Source organism: Stenella coeruleoalba (assembly GCF_951394435.1).
Source record: "Stenella coeruleoalba genome assembly, contig: scaffold_184, whole genome shotgun sequence".
Lineage (NCBI taxonomy): Eukaryota > Metazoa > Chordata > Mammalia > Artiodactyla > Delphinidae > Stenella > Stenella coeruleoalba.
The window spans coordinates 313,540-334,402 of record NW_027646312.1 but is presented as its reverse complement, the minus strand read 5'-3'; the positions used below and the strand labels follow the sequence as shown (position 1 = coordinate 334,402).

At 43.8% G+C, this 20,863-nt stretch overlaps 1 long non-coding RNA gene across 4 annotated transcripts in view; it reads right to left on the bottom strand.

Annotated features, from left to right (window-relative positions):
* The window catches only part of LOC307181178, a 523,312-nt gene that overhangs the window by 225,933 nt on the left and 276,516 nt on the right, over window positions 1-20,863 (bottom strand). The window lies entirely within an intron of this gene.

The window sequence follows — 20,863 nt, the reverse complement described above, 5'->3', positions numbered from 1 at the left end:
GGACTCAACACCGCATATTAAACGCCTAAGAATGTACCTGACTAGTAAGTATCTTAAAACCTATGGATTGCTATGTCTCCGAAAGAGAATCAAGCATGTGTACAGGGGCATAAACGCAGCAGTGATAGGATTGGAGAGGTTCGGTGAGCAAACGAAGACCCTTTGAAGTCATATTGCATGGTACCCATTCCACGGGTTTCAACTACCCAGGTTTTAGGTATTCTTCCTTCAGCTAAAATATGCATGTGGGACCCAGAGTATGGTCAACCATGTGATCGGGAGACGTGTTCAAATATGTCTCAGTTTTCCTCCCCTGGTACTCGGGTGCAACATTCCAGACGCTTTACTAACACTCTCCCCACTTGGAGAGTCAGCGCCTTTAACCTCCTGTTTGGCACAGTTTGCAATTTCTGCGGAAGATGAACAGGAATAGCAAGAACCAATGAGAGGCTAGCTGGCGGTGTCTGGACGGGCAAATTTAACTCTCATTTCCCAACAGGAAGAGGAAATAACCAAAGGCTCAGCGTGCCATACCGGAACCAGATTAGGGCCTGAAGCCATCCTGCGGTGTTGCGGCCAGCTCAAAAGAAAGCGAGTTGAAGAAAGGAGCTCAGGGGCACTGTAATTCACAAACCTGCAGAGTTATAAATGACAGCTATCGTCCAAAAATAGACTGAAGTAAGGCTGCCAAGAGGACTTGAAAGCGGGGCAGAATTGCAGGAAACCGATTTCAGGAGGTAGACTGGAATTGCATTGAAAGCATAGGAAAAGAGGCAGAACGTCCACAATGATGCACTTGGCCAAAAAGGGCGTATGCGTTTTTTCCTGAATATATTCAGGAAAAAACGCATACGCCCTTTTTGGCCAACCAAGCAAGCTTGCAAAGGAAATCTGCACTACAATGAAGTCTCACTTCCCCCCGGTCAAAAGGGCCATCTGAAAAAAGTGTAAAATCCAGAAAGGCAGGACAGGCCATGGAGAACTGGGAGCCTTGTTATGCTGATGGGCGGGATGTAAATTGCCAACAACCACTCGGGAGAAGTGTATGGTGTTTCCTGAAACATCTAAAAAACAAAGCAACAGAACCTAGGGCACTTCCACTTATGGTCCTATAGCTTAGGGAAATTAAAATCAAAAAGACACAGCCACCCCAAAGTTTGGAACGGCTCTGTTTACAAGAACCTCGTTTACAGTACAAGTTCAACATCGCAGAAAGTGAAAAATGGATAAAGAAGTTGTGGTATTTACTTACAAAGCAATATCACTCAGCAATGAAATCTGTGTCATCAGGCCCTTAGCAGCACAATGAGTGGATTCAGGTATGATGATTCTAACTGAAATAAGTCACACAGAAAAAGAAACATCATAAGATATCAGTAATACACGGAATGTAAACTTGGCTACACAGGAACTGAATTACAGAACAGAACAGGGTCTCAAATTTAGAAAACCAACTTATGCTTGCTTAAGGGGAAAGGTGAGTTGGGGTGCTGCATAAAACCAGAGATTGAAATGAGCACAGATAAAGTTCCTTAAGCCAAATATGGAATAGACAAGAGCTACTCCTTGCTCAACGAAATGGACTCAACACCGCATATTTAACGCCTAAGAATGTACCTGACTAGTAAGTATCGTAAAACCTATGGATTGCTATGTCTCCGAAAGAGAATCAAGCATGTGTACAGGGGCATAAACGCAGCAGTGATAGGATTGGAGAGGTTCGGTGAGCAAATGAAGACCCTTTGAAGTCATATTGCATGGTTCCCATTACACGGGTCTCAACTCTCCAGATTTAAGGTATTCTTCCTTCAGCTAAAACATGCATGTGGAACCCAAGTATGATCAACCATGTGAACGGGAGATGTGTTCAAATATGTCTCAGTTTTCCTCCCCTGGTACTCGGGTGCAACATTCCAGACGCTTTACTAACACTCTCCCCACTTGGAGAGTCAGCGCCTTTAAACTCCTGTTTGGCCCAGTTTGCAATTTCTGCGGAAGATGAACAGGAATAGCGAGAACCAATGAGAGACTAGCTGGAGGTGTCTGGACGGGCAAATTTAACTCTCATTTCCCACCAGGAAGAGGAAATAACCAAAAGCTCAGCGTGCCGTACCAGAACCAGTTTAGGGCCTGAAGCCATCCTGCGGTGTTGCGGCCAGGTCACAAGAAAGCGAGTTGAAGAAAGGAGCTCAGGGGCACTGTAATTCACAAACCTGCAGACTTATAAATGACAGCTATCGTCCAAAAATAGACTGAAGTAAGGCTGCCAAGAGGACTTGAAAGCGGGGCAGAATTGCAGGAAACCGATTTCAGGAGGTAGACTGGAATTGCATTGAAAGCATAGGAAAAGAGGCAGAACGTCCACAATGATGCACTTGGCCAAAAAGGGCGTATGCGTTTTTTCCTGAATATATTCAGGAAAAAACGCATACGCCCTTTTTGGCCAACCAAGCAAGCTTGCAAAGGAAATCTGCACTACAATGAAGTCTCACTTCCCCCCGGTCAAAAGGGCCATCTGAAAAAAGTGTAAAATCCAGAAAGGCAGGACAGGCCATGGAGAACTGGGAGCCTTGTTATGCTGATGGGCGGGATGTAAATTGCCAACAACCACTCGGGAGAAGTGTATGGTGTTTCCTAAAACATCTAAAAAACAAAGCAACAGAGCTTAGGGCACTTCCACTTATGGTCCTATAGCTTAGGGAAATTAAAATCAAAAAGACACAGCCACCCCAAAGTTTGGAACGGCTCTGTTTACAAGAACCTCGTTTACAGTACAAGTTCAACATCGCAGAAAGTGAAAAATGGATAAAGAAGTTGTGGTATTTACTTACAAAGCAATATCACTCAGCAATGAAATCTGTGTCATCAGGCCCTTAGCAGCACAATGAGTGGATTCAGGTATGATGATTCTAACTGAAATAAGTCACACAGAAAAAGAAACATCATAAGATATCAGTAATACACGGAATGTAAACTTGGCTACACAGGAACTGAATTACAGAACAGAACAGGGTCTCAAATTTAGAAAACCAACTTATGCTTGCTTAAGGGTAAAGGTGAGTTGGGGAGCTGCATAAAACCAGAGATTGAAATGAGCACAGATAAAGTTCCTTAAGCCAAATATGGAATAGACAAGAGCTACTCCTTGCTCAACGAAATGGACTCAACACCGCATATTAAACGCCTAAGAATGTACCTGACTAGTAAGTATCTTAAAACCTATGGATTGCTATGTCTCCGAAAGAGAATCAAGCATGTGTACAGGGGCATAAACGCAGCAGTGATAGGATTGGAGAGGTTCGGTGAGCAAATGAAGACCCTTTGAAGTCATATTGCATGGTACCCATTCCACGGGTTTCAACTACCCAGGTTTTAGGTATTCTTCCTTCAGCTAAAACATGCATGTGGAACCTAGAGTATGATCAACCATGTGATCGGGAGACGTGTTCAAATATGTCTCAGTTTTCCTCCCCTGGAACTCGGGTGCAACATTCCAGACGCTTTACTAACACTCTCCCCACTTGGAGAGTCAGCGCCTTTAACCTCCTGTTTGGCCCAGTTTGCAATTTCTGCGGAAGATGAACAGGAATAGCGAGAACCAATAAGAGACTAGCTGGAGGTGTCTGGACGGGCAAATTTAACTCTCATTTCCCACCAGGAAGAGGAAATAACCAAAGGCTCAGCGTGCCGTACCGGAACCAGATTAGGGCCTGAAGCCATCCTGCGGTGTTGCGGCCAGCTGAAAAGAAAGCGAGTTGAAGAAAGGATCTCAGGGGCACTGTAATTCACAAACCTGCAGACTTATAAATGACAGCTATCGTCCAAAAATAGACTGAAGTAAGGCTGCCAAGAGGACTTGAAAGCGGGGCAGAATTGCAGGAAACCGATTTCAGGAGGTAGACTGGAATTGCATTGAAAGCATAGGAAAAGAGGCAGAACGTCCACAATGATGCACTTGGCCAAAAAGGGCGTATGTGTTTTTTCCTGAATATATTCAGGAAAAAACGCATACGCCCTTTTTGGCCAACCAAGCAAGCTTGCAAAGGAAATCTGCACTACAATGAAGTCTCACTTCCCCCCGGTCAAAAGGGCCATCTGAAAAAAGTGTAAAATCCAGAAAGGCAGGACAGGCCATGGAGAACTGGGAGCCTTTTTATGCTGATGGGCGGGATGTAAATTGCCAACAACCACTCGGGAGAAGTGTATGGTGTTTCCTGAAACATCTAAAAAACAAAGCAACAGAGCCTAGGGCACTTCCACTTATGGTCCTATAGCTTAGGGAAATTAAAATCAAAAAGACACAGCCACCCCAAAGTTTGGAACGGCTTTGTTTACAAGAACCTCGTTTACAGTACAAGTTCAACATCGCAGAAAGTGAAAAATGGATAAAGAAGTTGTGGTATTTACTTACAAAGCAATATCACTCAGCAATGAAATCTGTGTCATCAGGCCCTTAGCAGCACAATGAGTGGATTCAGGTATGATGATTCTAACTGAAATAAGTCACACAGAAAAAGAAAAATCATAAGATATCAGTAATACACGGAATGGAAACTTGGCTACACAGGAACTGAATTACAGAACAGAACAGGGTCTCAAATTTAGAAAACCAACTTATTCTTGCTTAAGGGTAAAGGTGAGTTGGGGTGCTGCATAAAACCAGAGATTGAAATGAGCACAGATAAAGTTCCTTAAGCCAAATATGGAATAGACAAGAGCTACTCCTTGCTCAACGAAATGGACTCAACACCCCATATTAAACGCCTAAGAATGTACCTGACTAGTAAGTATCTTAAAACCTATGGATTGCTATGTCTCTGAAAGAGAATCAAGCATGTGTACAGGGGCATAAACGCAGCAGTGATAGGATTGGAGAGGTTCGGTGAGCAAATGAAGACCCTTTGAAGTCATATTGCATGGTACCCATTCCACGGGTTTCAACTACCCAGGTTTAAGTTATTCTTCCTTCAGCTAAAACATGCATGTGGAACCTAGAGTATGATTAACCATGTGATCGGGAGACGTGTTCAAATATGTCTCAGTTTTCCTCCCCTGGTACTCGGGTGCAACATTCCAGATGCTTTACTAACACTCTCCCCACTTGGAGAGTCAGTCCCTTTAACCTCCTGTTTGGCCCAGTTTGCAATTTCTGTGGAAGATGAACAGGAATAGCGAGAACCAATGAGAGGCTAGCTGGAGGTGTCTGGACGGGCAAATTTAACTCTCATTTCCCACCAGGAAGAGGAATTAACCAAAGGCTCAGCATGCCGGGCCGGAACCAGATTAGGGCCTGAAGCCATCCTGCGGTGTTGCGGCCAGGTCACAAGAAAGCGAGTTGAAGAAAGGAGCTCAGGGGCACTGTAATTCACAAACCTGCAGAGTTATAAATGACAGCTATCGTCCAAAAATAGACTGAAGTAAGGCTGCCAAGAGGACTTGAAAGCGGGGCAGAATTGCAGGAAACCGATTTCAGGAGGTAGACTGGAATTGCATTGAAAGCATAGGAAAAGAGGCAGAACGTCCACAATGATGCACTTGGCCAAAAAGGGCTATGCGTTTTCTCCTGAATATATTCAGGAAAAAACGCATACGCCCTTTTTGGCCAACCAAGCAAGCTTGCAAAGGAAATCTGCACTACAATGAAGTCTCACTTCCCCCCGGCCAAAAGGGCCATCTGAAAAAAGTGTAAAATCCAGAAAGGCAACAGGCCATTGAGAACTGGGAGCCTTGTTATGCTGATGGGCGGGATGTAAATTGCCAACAGACACCTGGGAGAAGTGTATGGTGTTTCCTGAAACATCTAAAAAACAAAGCAACAGAGCCTAGGGCACTTCCACTTATGGTCCTATAGCTTAGGGAAATTAAAATCAAAAAGACACAGCCACCCCAAAGTTTGGAACGGCTCTGTTTACAAGAACCTCGTTTACAGTACAAGTTCAACATCGCAGAAAGTGAAAAATGGATAAAGAAGTTGTGGTATTTACTTACAAAGCAATATCACTCAGCAATGAAATCTGTGTCATCAGGCCCTTAGCAGCACAATGAGTGGATTCAGGTATGATGATTCTAACTGAAATAAGTCACACAGAAAAAGAAACATCATAAGATATCAGTAATACACGGAATGTAAACTTGGCTACACAGGAACTGAATTACAGAACAGAACAGGGTCTCAAATTTAGAAAACCAACTTATTCTTGCTTAAGGGTAAAGGTGAGTTGGGGTGCTGCATAAAAACAGAGATTGAAATGAGCACAGATAAAGTTCCTTAAGCCAAATATGGAATAGACAAGAGCTACTCCTTGCTCAGCGAAATGGACTCAACACCGCATATTAAACGCCTAAGAATGTACCTGACTAGTAAGTATCTTAAAACCTATGGATTGCTATGTCTCCGAAAGAGAATCAAGCATGTGTACAGGGGCATAAACGCAGCAGTGATAGGATTGGAGAGGTTCGGTGAACAAATGAAGACCCTTTGAAGTCATATTGCATGGTACCCATTACACGGGTTTCAACTACCCAGGTTTAAGGTATTCTTCCTTCAGCTAAAACATGCATGTGGAACCTAGAGTATAATCAACCATGTGATCGGGAGACGTGTTCAAATATGTCTCAGTTTTCCTCCCCTGGTACTCGGGTGCAACATTCCAGACGCTTTACTAACACTCTCCCGACTTGGAGAGTCAGTCCCTTTAACCTGCTGTTTGGCCCAGTTTGCAATTTCTGCGGAAGATGAACAGGAATAGCGAGAACCAATGAGAGACTAGCTGGAGGTGTCTGGACGGGCAAATTTAACTCTCATTTCCCACCAGGAAGAGGAAATAACCAAAGGCTCAGCGTGCCGTGCCGGAACCAGATTAGGGCCTGAAGCCATCCTGCGGTGTTGCGGCCAGCTCAAAAGAAAGCGAGTTGAAGAAAGGAGCTCAGGGGCACTGTAATTCACAAACCTGCAGAGTTATAAATGACAGCTATCGTCCAAAAATAGACTGAAGGAAGGCTGCCAAGAGGACTTGAAAGCGGGGCAGAATTGCAGGAAACCGATTTCAGGAGGTAGACTGGAATTGCATTGAAAGCATAGGAAAAGAGGCAGAACGTCCACAATGATGCACTTGGCCAAAAAGGGCGTATGCATTTTTTCCTGAATATATTCAGGAAAAAACGCATACGCCCTTTTTGGCCAACCAAGCAAGCTTGCAAAGGAAATCTGCACTACAATGAAGTCTCACTTCCCCCCGGTCAAAAGGGCCATCTGAAAAAAGTGTAAAATCCAGAAAGGCAGGACAGGCCATGGACAACTGGGAGCCTTGTTATGCTGATGGGCGGGATGTAAATTGCCAACAACCACTCGGGAGAAGTGTATGGTGTTTCCTGAAACATCTAAAAAACAAAGCAACAGAGCCTAGGGCACTGCCACTTATGGTCCTATAGCTTAGGGAAATTAAAATCAAAAAGACACAGCCACCCCAAAGTTTGGAACGGCTCTGTTTACAAGAACCTCGTTTACAGTACAAGTTCAACATCGCAGAAAGTGAAAAATGGATAAAAAGTTTGTGGTATTTACTTACAAAGCAATATCACTCAGCAATGAAATCTGTGTCACCAGGCCCTTAGCAGCACAATGAGTGGATTCAGGTATGATGATTCTAACTGAAATAAGTCACACAGAAAAAGAAACATCATAAGATATCAGTAATACACGGAATGTAAACTTGGCTACACAGGAACTGACTTACAGAACAGAACAGGGTCTCAAATTTAGAAAACCAACTTATTCTTGCTTAAGGGTAAAGGTGAGTTGGGGTGCTGCATAAAACCAGAGATTGAAATGAGCACAGATAAAGTTCCTTAAGCCAAATATGGAATAGACAAGAGCTACTCCTTGCTCAACGAAATGGACTCAACACCCCATATTAAACGCCTAAGAATGTACCTGACTAGTAAGTATCTTAAAACCTATGGATTGCTATGTCTCCGAAAGAGAATCAAGCATGTGTACAGGGGCATAAACGCAGCAGTGATAGGATTGGAGAGGTTCGGTGAGCAAATGAAGACCCTTTGAAGTCATATTGCATGGTACCCATTCCACGGGTTTCAACTACCCAGGTTTAAGGTATTCTTCCTTCAGCTAAAACATGCATGTGGAACCTAGAGTATGATCAACCATGTGATCGGGAGACGTGTTCAAATATGTCTCAGTTTTCCTCCCCTGGTACTCGGGTGCAACATTCCAGACGCTTTACTAACACTCTCCCCACTTGGAGAGTCAGTCCCTTTAACCTCCTGTTTGGCCCAGTTTGCAATTTCTGCGGAAGATGAACAGGAATAGCGAGAACCTATGAGAGGCTAGCTGGAGGTGTCTGGACGGGCAAATTTAACTCTCATTTCCCACCAGGAAGAGGAATTAACCAAAGGCTCAGCATGCCGGGCCGGAACCAGATTAGGGCCTGAAGCCATCCTGCGGTGTTGCGGCCAGGTCACAAGAAAGCGAGTTGAAGAAAGGAGCTCAGGGGCACTGTAATTCACAAACCTGCAGAGTTATAAATGACAGCTATCGTCCAAAAATAGACTGAAGTAAGGCTGCCAAGAGGACTTGAAAGCGGGGCAGAATTGCAGGAAACCGATTTCAGGAGGTAGACTGGAATTGCATTGAAAGCACAGGAAAAGAGGCAGAACGTCCACAATGATGCACTTGGCCAAAAAGGGCGTATGCGTTTTCTCCTGAATATATTCAGGAAAAAACGCATACGCCCTTTTTGGCCAACCAAGCAAGCTTGCAAAGGAAATCTGCACTACAATGAAGTCTCACTTCCCCCCGGCCAAAAGGGCCATCTGAAAAAAGTGTAAAATCCAGAAAGGCAACAGGCCATTGAGAACTGGGAGCCTTGTTATGCTGATCGGCGGGATGTAAATTGCCAACAGACACTTGGGAGAAGTGTATGGTGTTTCCTGAAACATCTAAAAAACAAAGCAACAGAGCCTAGGGCACTTCCACTTATGGTCCTATAGCTTAGGGAAATTAAAATAAAAAAGACACAGCCACCCCAAAGTTTGGAACGGCTCTGTTTACAAGAACCTCGTTTACAGTACAAGTTCAACATCGCAGAAAGTGAAAAATGGATAAAGAAGTTGTGGTATTTACTTACAAAGCAATATCACTCAGCAATGAAATCTGTGTCATCAGGCCCGGAGCAGCACAATGAGTGGATTCAGGTATGATGATTCTAACTGAAATAAGTCACACAGAAAAAGAAACATCATAAGATATCAGTAATACACGGAATGGAAACTTGGCTACACAGGAACTGAATTACAGAACAGAACAGGGTCTCAAATTTAGAAAACCAACTTATGCTTGCTTAAGGGTAAAGGTGAGTTGGGGTGCTGCATAAAACCAGAGATTGAAATGAGCACAGATAAAGTTCCTTAAGACAAATATGGAATAGACAAGAGCTAATCCTTGCTCAACGAAATGGACTCAACACCCCATATTAAACGCCTAAGAATGTACCTGACTAGTAAGTATCTTAAAACCTATGGATTGCTATGTCTCCGAAAGAGAATCAAGCATGTGTACAGGGGCATAAACGCAGCAGTGATAGGATTGGAGAGGTGCGGTGAGCAAATGAAGACCCTTTGAAGTCATATTGCATGGTACCCATTCCACGGGTTTCAACTACCCAGGTTTAAGGTATTCTTCCTTCAGCTAAAACATGCATGTGGAACCTAGAGTATGATCAACCATGTGATCGGGAGACGTGTTCAAATATGTCTCAGTTTTCCTCCCCTGGTACTCGGGTGCAACATTCCAGACGCTTTACTAACACTCTCCCCACTTGGAGAGTCAGTCCCTTTAACCTCCTGTTTGGCCCAGTTTGCAATTTCTGTGGAAGATGAACAGGAATAGCGAGAACCAATGAGAGGCTAGCTGGAGGTGTCTGGACGGGCAAATTTAACTCTCATTTCCCACCAGGAAGAGGAATTAACCAAAGGCTCAGCATGCCGGGCCGGAACCAGATTAGGGCCTGAAGCCATCCTGCGGTGTTGCGGCCAGGTCACAAGAAAGCGAGTTGAAGAAAGGAGCTCAGGGGCACTGTAATTCACAAACCTGCAGAGTTATAAATGACAGCTATCGTCCAAAAATAGACTGAAGTAAGGCTGCCAAGAGGACTTGAAAGCGGGGCAGAAGTGCAGGAAACCGATTTCAGGAGGTAGACTGGAATTGCATTGAAAGCATAGGAAAAGAGGCAGAACGTCCACAATGATGCACTTGGCCAAAAAGGGCGTATGCGTTTTCTCCTGAATATATTCAGGAAAAAACGCATACGCCCTTTTTGGCCAACCAAGCAAGCTTGCAAAGGAAATCTGCACTACAATGAAGTCTCACTTCCCCCCGGTCAAAAGGGCCATCTGAAAAAAGTGTAAAATCCAGAAAGGCAGGACAGGTCATGGAGAACTGGGAGCCTTGTTATGCTGATGGGCGGGATGTAAATTGCCAACAACCACTTGGGAGAAGTGTATGGTGTTTCCTGAAACATCTAAAAAACAAAGCAACAGAACCTAGGGCACTTCCACTTATGGTCCTATAGCTTAGGGAAATTAAAATCAAAAAGACACAGCCACCCCAAAGTTTGGAACGGCTCTGTTTACAAGAACCTCGTTTACAGTACAAGTTCAACATCGCAGAAAGTGAAAAATGGATAAAGAAGTTGTGGTATTTACTTACAAAGCAATATCACTCAGCAATGAAATCTGTGTCATCAGGCCCTTAGCAGCACAATGAGTGGATTCAGGTATGATGATTCTAACTGAAGTAAGTCACACAGAAAAAGAAACATCATAAGATATCAGTAATACACGGAATGTAAACTTGGCTACACAGGAACTGAATTACAGAACAGAACAGGGTCTCAAATTTAGAAAACCAACTTATGCTTGCTTAAGGGTAAAGGTGAGTTGGGGTGCTGCATAAAACCAGAGATTGAAATGAGCACAGATAAAGTTCCTTAAGCCAAATATGGAATAGACAAGAGCTACTCCTTGCTCAACGAAATGGACTCAACACCGCATATTAAACGCCTAAGAATGTACCTGACTAGTAAGTATCTTAAAACCTATGGATTGCTATGTCTCCGAAAGAGAATCAAGCATGTGTACAGGGGCATAAACGCAGCAGTGATAGGATTGGAGAGGTTCGGTGAGCAAATGAAGACCCTTTGAAGTCATATTGCATGGTACCCATTACACGGGTCTCAACTCTCCAGGTTTAAGGTATTCTTCCTTCAGCTAAAACATGCATGTGGAACCCAAGTATGATCAACCATGTGAACGGGAGACGTGTTCAAATATGTCTCAGTTTTCCTCCCCTGGTACTCGGGTGCAACATTCCAGACGCTTTACTAACACTCTCCCCACTTGGAGAGTCAGCGCCTTTAACCTCCTGTTTGGCCCAGTTTGCAATTTCTGCGGAAGATGAACAGGAATAGCGAGAACCAATGAGAGACTAGCTGGAGGTGTCTGGACGGGCAAATTTAACTCTCATTTCCCACCAGGAAGAGGAAATAACCAAAGGCTCAGCGTGCCGGGCCGGAACCAGATTAGGGCCTGAAGCCATCCTGCGGTGTTGCGGCCAGGTCACAAGAAAGCGAGTTGAAGAAAGGAGCTCAGGGGCACTGTAATTCACAAACCTGCAGAGTTATAAATGACAGCTATCGTCCAAAAATAGACTGAAGTAAGGCTGCCAAGAGGACTTGAAAGCGGGGCAGAATTGCAGGAAACCGATTTCAGGAGGTAGACTGGAATTGCATTGAAAGCATAGGAAAAGAGGCAGAACGTCCACAATGATGCACTTGGCCAAAAAGTGCGTATGCGTTTTTTCCTGAATATATTCAGGAAAAAACGCATACGCACTTTTTGGCCAACCAAGCAAGCTTGCAAAGGAAATCTGCACTACAATGAAGTCTCACTTCCCCCCGGTCAAAAGGGCCATCTGAAAAAAGTGTAAAATCCAGAAAGGCAGGACAGGTCATGGAGAACTGGGAGCCTTGTTATGCTGATGGGCGGGATGTAAATTGCCAACAACCACTTGGGAGAAGTGTATGGTGTTTCCTGAAACATCTAAAAAACAAAGCAACAGAACCTAGGGCACTTCCACTTATGGTCCTATAGCTTAGGGAAATTAAAATCAAAAAGACACAGCCACCCCAAAGTTTGGAACGGCTCTGTTTACAAGAACCTCGTTTACAGTACAAGTTCAACATCACAGAAAGTGAAAAATGGATAAAGAAGTTGTGGTATTTACTTACAAAGCAATATCACTCAGCAATGAAATCTGTGTCATCAGGCCCTTAGCAGCACAATGAGTGGATTCAGGTATGATGATTCTAACTGAAGTAAGTCACACAGAAAAAGAAACATCATAAGATATCAGTAATACACGGAATGGAAACTTGGCTACACAGGAACTGAATTACAGAACAGAACATGGTCTCAAATTTAGAAAACCAACTTATGCTTGCTTAAGGGTAAAGGTGAGTTGGGGTGCTGCATAAAACCAGAGATTGAAATGAGCACAGATAAAGTTCCTTAAGCCAAATATGGAATAGACAAGAGCTACTCCTTGCTCAACGAAATGGACTCAAAACCGCATATTAAACGCCTAAGAATGTACCTGACTAGTAAGTATCTTAAAACCTATGGATTGCTATGTCTCCGAAAGAGAATCAAGCATGTGTACAGGGGCATAAACGCAGCAGTGATAGGATTGGAGATGTTCGGTGAGCAAATGAAGACCCTTTGAAGTCATATTGCATGGTACCCATTACACGGGTCTTAACTCTGCAGGTTTAAGGTATTCTTCCTTCAGCTAAAACATGCATGTGGAACCCAAGTATGATCAACCATGTGAAAGGGAGACGTGTTCAAATATGTCTCAGTTTTCCTCCCCTGGTACTCGGGTGCAACATTCCAGACGCTTTACTAACACTCTCCCCACTTGGAGAGTCAGCGCCTTTAACCTCCTGTTTGGCCCAGTTTGCAATTTCTGCGGAAGATGAACAGGAATAGCGAGAACCAATGAGAGACTAGCTGGAGGTGTCTGGACGGGCAAATTTAACTCTCATTTCCCACCAGGAAGAGGAAATAACAAAAGGCTCAGCGTGCCGTGCCGGAACCAGATTAGGGCCTGAAGCCATCCTGCGGTGTTGCGGCCAGGTCACAAGAAAGCGAGTTGAAGAAAGGAGCTCAGGGGCACTGTAATTCACAAACCTGCAGAGTTATAAATGACAGCTATCGTCCAAAAATAGACTGAAGTAAGGCTGCCAAGAGGACTTGAAAGCGGGGCAGAATTGCAGGAAACCGATTTCAGGAGGTAGACTGGAATTGCATTGAAAGCATAGGAAAAGAGGCAGAACGTCCACAATGATGCACTTGGCCAAAAAGGGCGTATGCGTTTTTTCCTGAATATATTCAGGAAAAAACGCATACGCACTTTTTGGCCAACCAAGCAAGCTTGCAAAGGAAATCTGCACTACAATGAAGTCTCACTTCCCCCCGGTCAAAAGGGCCATCTGAAAAAAGTGTAAAATCCAGAAAGGCAGGACAGGTCATGGAGAACTGGGAGCCTTGTTATGCTGATGGGCGGGATGTAAATTGCCAACAACCACTTGGGAGAAGTGTATGGTGTTTCCTGAAACATCTAAAAAACAAAGCAACAGAACCTAGGGCACTTCCATTTATGGTCCTATAGCTTAGGGAAATTAAAATAAAAAAGACACAGCCACCCCAAAGTTTGGAACGGCTCTGTTTACAAGAACCTCGTTTACAGTACAAGTTCAACATCGCAGAAAGTGAAAAATGGATAAAGAAGTTGTGGTATTTACTTACAAAGCAATATCACTCAGCAATGAAATCTGTGTCATCAGGCCCTTAGCAGCACAATGAGTGGATTCAGGTATGATGATTCTAACTGAAGTAAGTCACACAGAAAAAGAAACATCATAAGATATCAGTAATACACGGAATGTAAACTTGGCTACACAGGAACTGAATTACAGAACAGAACAGGGTCTCAAATTTAGAAAACCAACTTATGCTTGCTTAAGGGTAAAGGTGAGTTAGGGTGCTGCATAAAACCAGAGATTGAAATGAGCACAGATAAAGTTCCTTAAGCCAAATATGGAATAGACAAGAGCTACTCCTTGCTCAACGAAATGGACTCAACACCGCATATTAAACGCCTAAGAATGTACCTGACTTGTAAGTATCTTAAAACCTATGGATTGCTATGTCTCCGAAAGAGAATCAAGCATGTGTACAGGGGCATAAACGCAGCAGTGATAGGATTGGAGAGGTGCGGTGAGCAAATGAAGACCCTTTGAAGTCATATTGCATGGTACCCATTCCACGGGTTTCAAGTACCCAGGTTTAAGGTATTCTTCCTTCAGCTAAAACATGCATGTGGAACCTAGAGTATAATCAACCATGTGATCGGGAGACGTGTTCAAATATGTCTCAGTTTTCCTCCCCTGGTACTCGGGTGCAACATTCCAGACGCTTTCCTAACACTCTCCCCACTTGGAGAGTCAGTCCCTTTAACCTCCTTTTTGGCCCAGTTTGCAATTTCTGCGGAAGATGAACAGGAATAGCGAAAACCAATGAGAGGCTAGCTGGAGGTGTCTGGACAGGCAAATTTAACTCTCATTTCCCACCAGGAAGAGGAATTAACCAAAGGCTCAGCATGCCGGGCCGGAACCAGATTAGGGCCTGAAGCCATCCTGCGGTGTTGCGGCCAGGTCACAAGAAAGCGAGTTGAAGAAAGGAGCTCAGGGGCACTGTAATTCACAAACCTGCGGAGTTATAAATGACAGCTATCGTCCAAAAATAGACTGAAGTAAGGCTGCCAAGAGGACTTGAAAGCGGGGCAGAATTGCAGGAAACCGATTTCAGGAGGTAGACTGGAATTGCATTGAAAGCATAGGAAAAGAGGCAGAACGTCTACAATGATGCACTTGGCCAAAAAGGGCGTATGCGTTTTTTCCTGAATATATTCAGGAAAAAACGCATACGCCCTTTTTGGCCAACCAAGCAAGCTTGCAAAGGAAATCTGCACTACAATGAAGTCTCACTTCCCCCCGGTCAAAAGGGCCATCTGAAAAAAGTGTAAAATCCAGAAAGGCAGGACAGGTCATGGAGAACTGGGAGCCTTGTTATGCTGATGGGCGGGATGTAAATTGCCAACAACCACTTGGGAGAAGTGTATGGTGTTTCCTGAAACATCTAAAAAACAAAGCAACAGAACCTAGGGCACTTCCATTTATGGTCCTATAGCTTAGGGAAATTAAAATAAAAAAGACACAGCCACCCCAAAGTTTGGAACGGCTCTGTTTACAAGAACCTCGTTTACAGTACAAGTTCAACATCGCAGAAAGTGAAAAATGGATAAAGAAGTTGTGGTATTTACTTACAAAGCAATATCACTCAGCAATGAAATCTGTGTCATCAGGCCCTTAGCAGCACAATGAGTGGATTCAGGTATGATGATTCTAACTGAAGTAAGTCACACAGAAAAAGAAACATCATAAGATATCAGTAATACACGGAATGTAAACTTGGCTACACAGGAACTGAATTACAGAACAGAACAGGGTCTCAAATTTAGAAAACCAACTTATGCTTGCTTAAGGGTAAAGGTGAGTTGGGGTGCTGCATAAAACCAGAGATTGAAATGAGCACAGATAAAGTTCCTTAAGCCAAATATGGAATAGACAAGAGCTACTCCTTGCTCAACGAAATGGACTCAACACCGCATATTAAACGCCTAAGAATGTACCTGACTAGTAAGTATCTTAAAACCTATGGATTGCTATGTCTCCGAAAGAGAATCAAGCATGTGTACAGGGGCATAAACGCAGCAGTGATAGGATTGGAGAGGTGCGGTGAGCAAATGAAGACCCTTTGAAGTCATATTGCATGGTACCCATTCCACGGGTTTCAAGTACCCAGGTTTAAGGTATTCTTCCTTCAGCTAAAACATGCATGTGGAACCTAGAGTATAATCAACCATGTGATCGGGAGACGTGTTCAAATATGTCTCAGTTTTCCTCCCCTGGTACTCGGGTGCAACATTCCAGACGCTTTCCTAACACTCTCCCCACTTGGAGAGTCAGTCCCTTTAACCTCCTGTTTGGCCCAGTTTGCAATTTCTGCGGAAGATGAACAGGAATAGCGAAAACCAATGAGAGGCTAGCTGGAGGTGTCTGGACAGGCAAATTTAACTCTCATTTCCCACCAGGAAGAGGAATTAACCAAAGGCTCAGCATGCCGGGCCGGAACCAGATTAGGGCCTGAAGCCATCCTGCGGTGTTGCGGCCAGGTCACAAGAAAGCGAGTTGAAGAAAGGAGCTCAGGGGCACTGTAATTCACAAACCTGCGGAGTTATAAATGACAGCTATCGTCCAAAAATAGACTGAAGTAAGGCTGCCAAGAGGACTTGAAAGCGGGGCAGAATTGCAGGAAACCGATTTCAGGAGGTAGACTGGAATTGCATTGAAAGCATAGGAAAAGAGGCAGAACGTCTACAATGATGCACTTGGCCAAAAAGGGCGTATGCGTTTTTTCCTGAATATATTCAGGAAAAAACGCATACGCCCTTTTTGGCCAACCAAGCAAGCTTGCAAAGGAAATCTGCACTACAATGAAGTCTCACTTCCCCCCGGTCAAAAGGGCCATCTGAAAAAAGTGTAAAATCCAGAAAGGCAGGACAGGTCATGGAGAACTGGGAGCCTTGTTATGCTGATGGGCGGGATGTAAATTGCCAACAACCACTTGGGAGAAGTGTATGGTGTTTCCTGAAACATCTAAAAAACAAAGCAACAGAACCTAGGGCACTTCCATTTATGGTCCTATAGCTTAGGGAAATTAAAATAAAAAAGACACAGCCACCCCAAAGTTTGGAACGGCTCTGTTTACAAGAACCTCGTTTACAGTACAAGTTCAACATCGCAGAAAGTGAAAAATGGATAAAGAAGTTGTGGTATTTACTTACAAAGCAATATCACTCAGCAATGAAATCTGTGTCATCAGGCCCTTAGCAGCACAATGAGTGGATTCAGGTATGATGATTCTAACTGAAGTAAGTCACACAGAAAAAGAAACATCATAAGATATCAGTAATACACGGAATGTAAACTTGGCTACACAGGAACTGAATTACAGAACAGAACAGGGTCTCAAATTTAGAAAACCAACTTATGCTTGCTTAAGGGTAAAGGTGAGTTGGGGTGCTGCATAAAACCAGAGATTGAAATGAGCACAGATAAAGTTCCTTAAGCCAAATATGGAATAGACAAGAGCTACTCCTTGCTCAACGAAATGGACTCAACACCGCATATTAAACGCCTAAGAATGTACCTGACTAGTAAGTATCTTAAAACCTATGGATTGCTATGTCTCCGAAAGAGAATCAAGCATGTGTACAGGGGCATAAACGCAGCAGTGATAGGATTGGAGAGGTGCGGTGAGCAAATGAAGACCCTTTGAAGTCATATTGCATGGTACCCATTCCACGGGTTTCAAGTACCCAGGTTTAAGGTATTCTTCCTTCAGCTAAAACATGCATGTGGAACCTAGAGTATAATCAACCATGTGATCGGGAGACGTGTTCAAATATGTCTCAGTTTTCCTCCCCTGGTACTCGGGTGCAACATTCCAGACGCTTTCCTAACACTCTCCCCACTTGGAGAGTCAGTCCCTTTAACCTCCTGTTTGGCCCAGTTTGCAATTTCTGCGGAAGATGAACAGGAATAGCGAAAACCAATGAGAGGCTAGCTGGAGGTGTCTGGACAGGCAAATTTAACTCTCATTTCCCACCAGGAAGAGGAATTAACCAAAGGCTCAGCATGCCGGGCCGGAACCAGATTAGGGCCTGAAGCCATCCTGCGGTGTTGCGGCCAGCTCAAAAGAAAGCGAGTTGAAGAAAGGAGCTCAAGGGCACTGTAATTCACAAACCTGCAGAGTTATAAATGACAGCTATCGTCCAAAAATAGACTGAAGTAAGGCTGCCAAGAGGACTTGAAAGCGGGGCAGAATTGCAGGAAACCGATTTCAGGAGGTAGACTGGAATTGCATTGAAAGCATAGGAAAAGAGGCAGAACGTCCACAATGATGCACTTGGCCAAAAAGGGCGTATGCGTTTTTTCCTGAATATATTCAGGAAAAAACGCATACGCCCTTTTTGGCCAACCAAGCAAGCTTGCAAAGGAAATCTGCACTACAATGAAGTCTCACTTCCCCCCGGTCAAAAGGGCCATCTGAAAAAAGTGTAAAATCCAGAAAGGCAGGACAGGCCATGGAGAACTGGGAGCCTTGTTATGCTGATGGGCGAGATGTAAATTGCCAACAGACATTCGGGAGAAGTGTATGGTGTTCCCTGAAACATCTAAAAAACAAAGCAACAGAGCCTAGGGCACTGCCACTTATGGTCCTATAGCTTAGGGAAATTAAAATCAAAAAGACACAGCCACCCCAAAGTTTGGGATGCCTCTGTTTACAAGAACCTCGTTTACAGTACAAGTTCAACATCGCAGAAAGTGAAAAATGGATAAAGAAGTTGTGGTATTTACTTACAAAGCAATACCACTCAGCAATGAAATCTATGTCATCAGGCCCTTAGCATCACAATGAGTGGATTCAGGTATGATGATTCTAACTGAAGTAAGTCACACAGAAAAAGAAACATAATAAGATATCAGTAATACACGGAATGTAAACTTGGCTACACAGGAACTGAATTACAGAACAGAACAGGGTCTCAAATTTAGAAAACCAACTTATGCTTGCTTAAGGGTAAAGGTGAGTTGGGGTGCTGCATAAAACCAGAGATTGAAATGAGCACAGATAAAGTTCCTTAAGCCAAATATGGAATAGACAAGAGCTACTCCTTGCTCAACGAAATTGACTCAACACCGCATATTAAACGCCTAAGAATGTACCTGACTAGTAAGTATCTTAAAACCTATGGATTGCTATGTCTCCGAAAGAGAATCAAGCATGTGTACAGGGGCATAAACGCAGCAGTGATAGGATTGGAGAGGTTCGGTGAGCAAATGAAGACCCTTTGAAGTCATATTGCATGGTACCCATTCCACGGGTTTCAACTACCCAGGTTTAAGGTATTCTTCCTTCAGCTAAAACATGCATGTGGAACCTAGAGTATGATCAACCATGTGATCGGGAGACGTGTTCAAATATGTCTCAGTTTTCCTCCCCTGGTACTCGGGTGCAACATTCCAGACGCTTTACTAACACTCTCCCCACTTGGAGAGTCAGTCCCTTTAACCTCCTGTTTGGCCCAGTTTGCAATTTCTGCGGAAGATGAACAGGAATAGCGAGAACCAATGAGAGACTAGCTGGAGGTGTCTGGACGGGCAAATTTAACTCTCATTTCCCACCAGGAAGAGGAATTAACCAAAGGCTCAGCGTGCCGTGCCGGAACCAGATTAGGGCCTGAAGCCATCCTGCGGTGTTGCGGCCAGGTCACAAGAAAGCGAGTTGAAGAAAGGAGCTCAGGGGCACTGTAATTCACAAACCTGCAGAGTTATAAATGACAGCTATCGTCCAAAAATAGACTGAAGTAAGGCTGCCAAGAGGACTTGAAAGCGGGGCAGAATTGCAGGAAACCGATTTCAGGAGGTAGACTGGAATTGCATTGAAAGCATAGGAAAAGAGGCAGAACGTCCACAATGATGCACTTGGCCAAAAAGGGCGTATGCGTTTTTTCCTGAATATATTCAGGAAAAAACGCATACGCCCTTTTTGGCCAACCAAGCAAGCTTGCAAAGGAAATCTGCACTACAATGAAGTCTCACTTCCCCCCGGCCAAAAGGGCCATCTGAAAAAAGTGTAAAATCCAGAAAGGCAACAGGCCATTGAGAACTGGGAGCCTTGTTATGCTGATGGGCGGGATGTAAATTGCCAACAGACACTTGGGAGAAGTGTATGGTGTTTCCTGAAACATCTAAAAAACAAAGCAACAGAGCCTAGGGCACTTCCACTTATGGTCCTATAGCTTAGGGAAATTAAAATCAAAAAGACACAGCCACCCCAAAGTTTGGAACGGCTCTGTTTACAAGAACCTCGTTTACAGTACAAGTTCAACATCACAGAAAGTGAAAAATGGATAAAGAAGTTGTGGTATTTACTTACAAAGCAATATCACTCAGCAATGAAATCTGTGTCATCAGGCCCTTAGCAGCACAATGAGTGGATTCAGGTATGATGATTCTAACTGAAATAAGTCACACAGAAAAAGAAACATCATAAGATATCAGTAATACACGGAATGTAAACTTGGCTACACAGGAACTGAATTACAGAACAGAACAGGGTCTCAAATTTAGAAAACCAACTTATTCTTGCTTAAGGGTAAATGTGAGTTGGGGTGCTGCATAAAAACAGAGATTGAAATGAGCACAGATAAAGTTCCTTAAGCCAAATATGGAATAGACAAGAGCTACGCCTTGCTCAACGAAATTGACACAACACCGCATATTAAACGCCTAAGAATGTACCTGACTAGTAAGTATCTTAAAACCTATGGATTGCTATGTCTCCGAAAGAGAATCAAGCATGTGTACAGGGGCATAAACGCAGCAGTGATAGGATTGGAGAGGTTCGGTGAGCAAATGAAGACCCTTTGAAGTCATATTGCATGGTACCCATTCCACGGGTTTCAACTACCCAGGTTTAAGGTATTCTTCCTTCAGCTAAAACATGCATGTGGAACCTAGAGTATGATCAACCATGTGATCGGGAGACGTGTTCAAATATGTCTCAGTTTTCCTCCCCTGGTACTCGGGTGCAACAT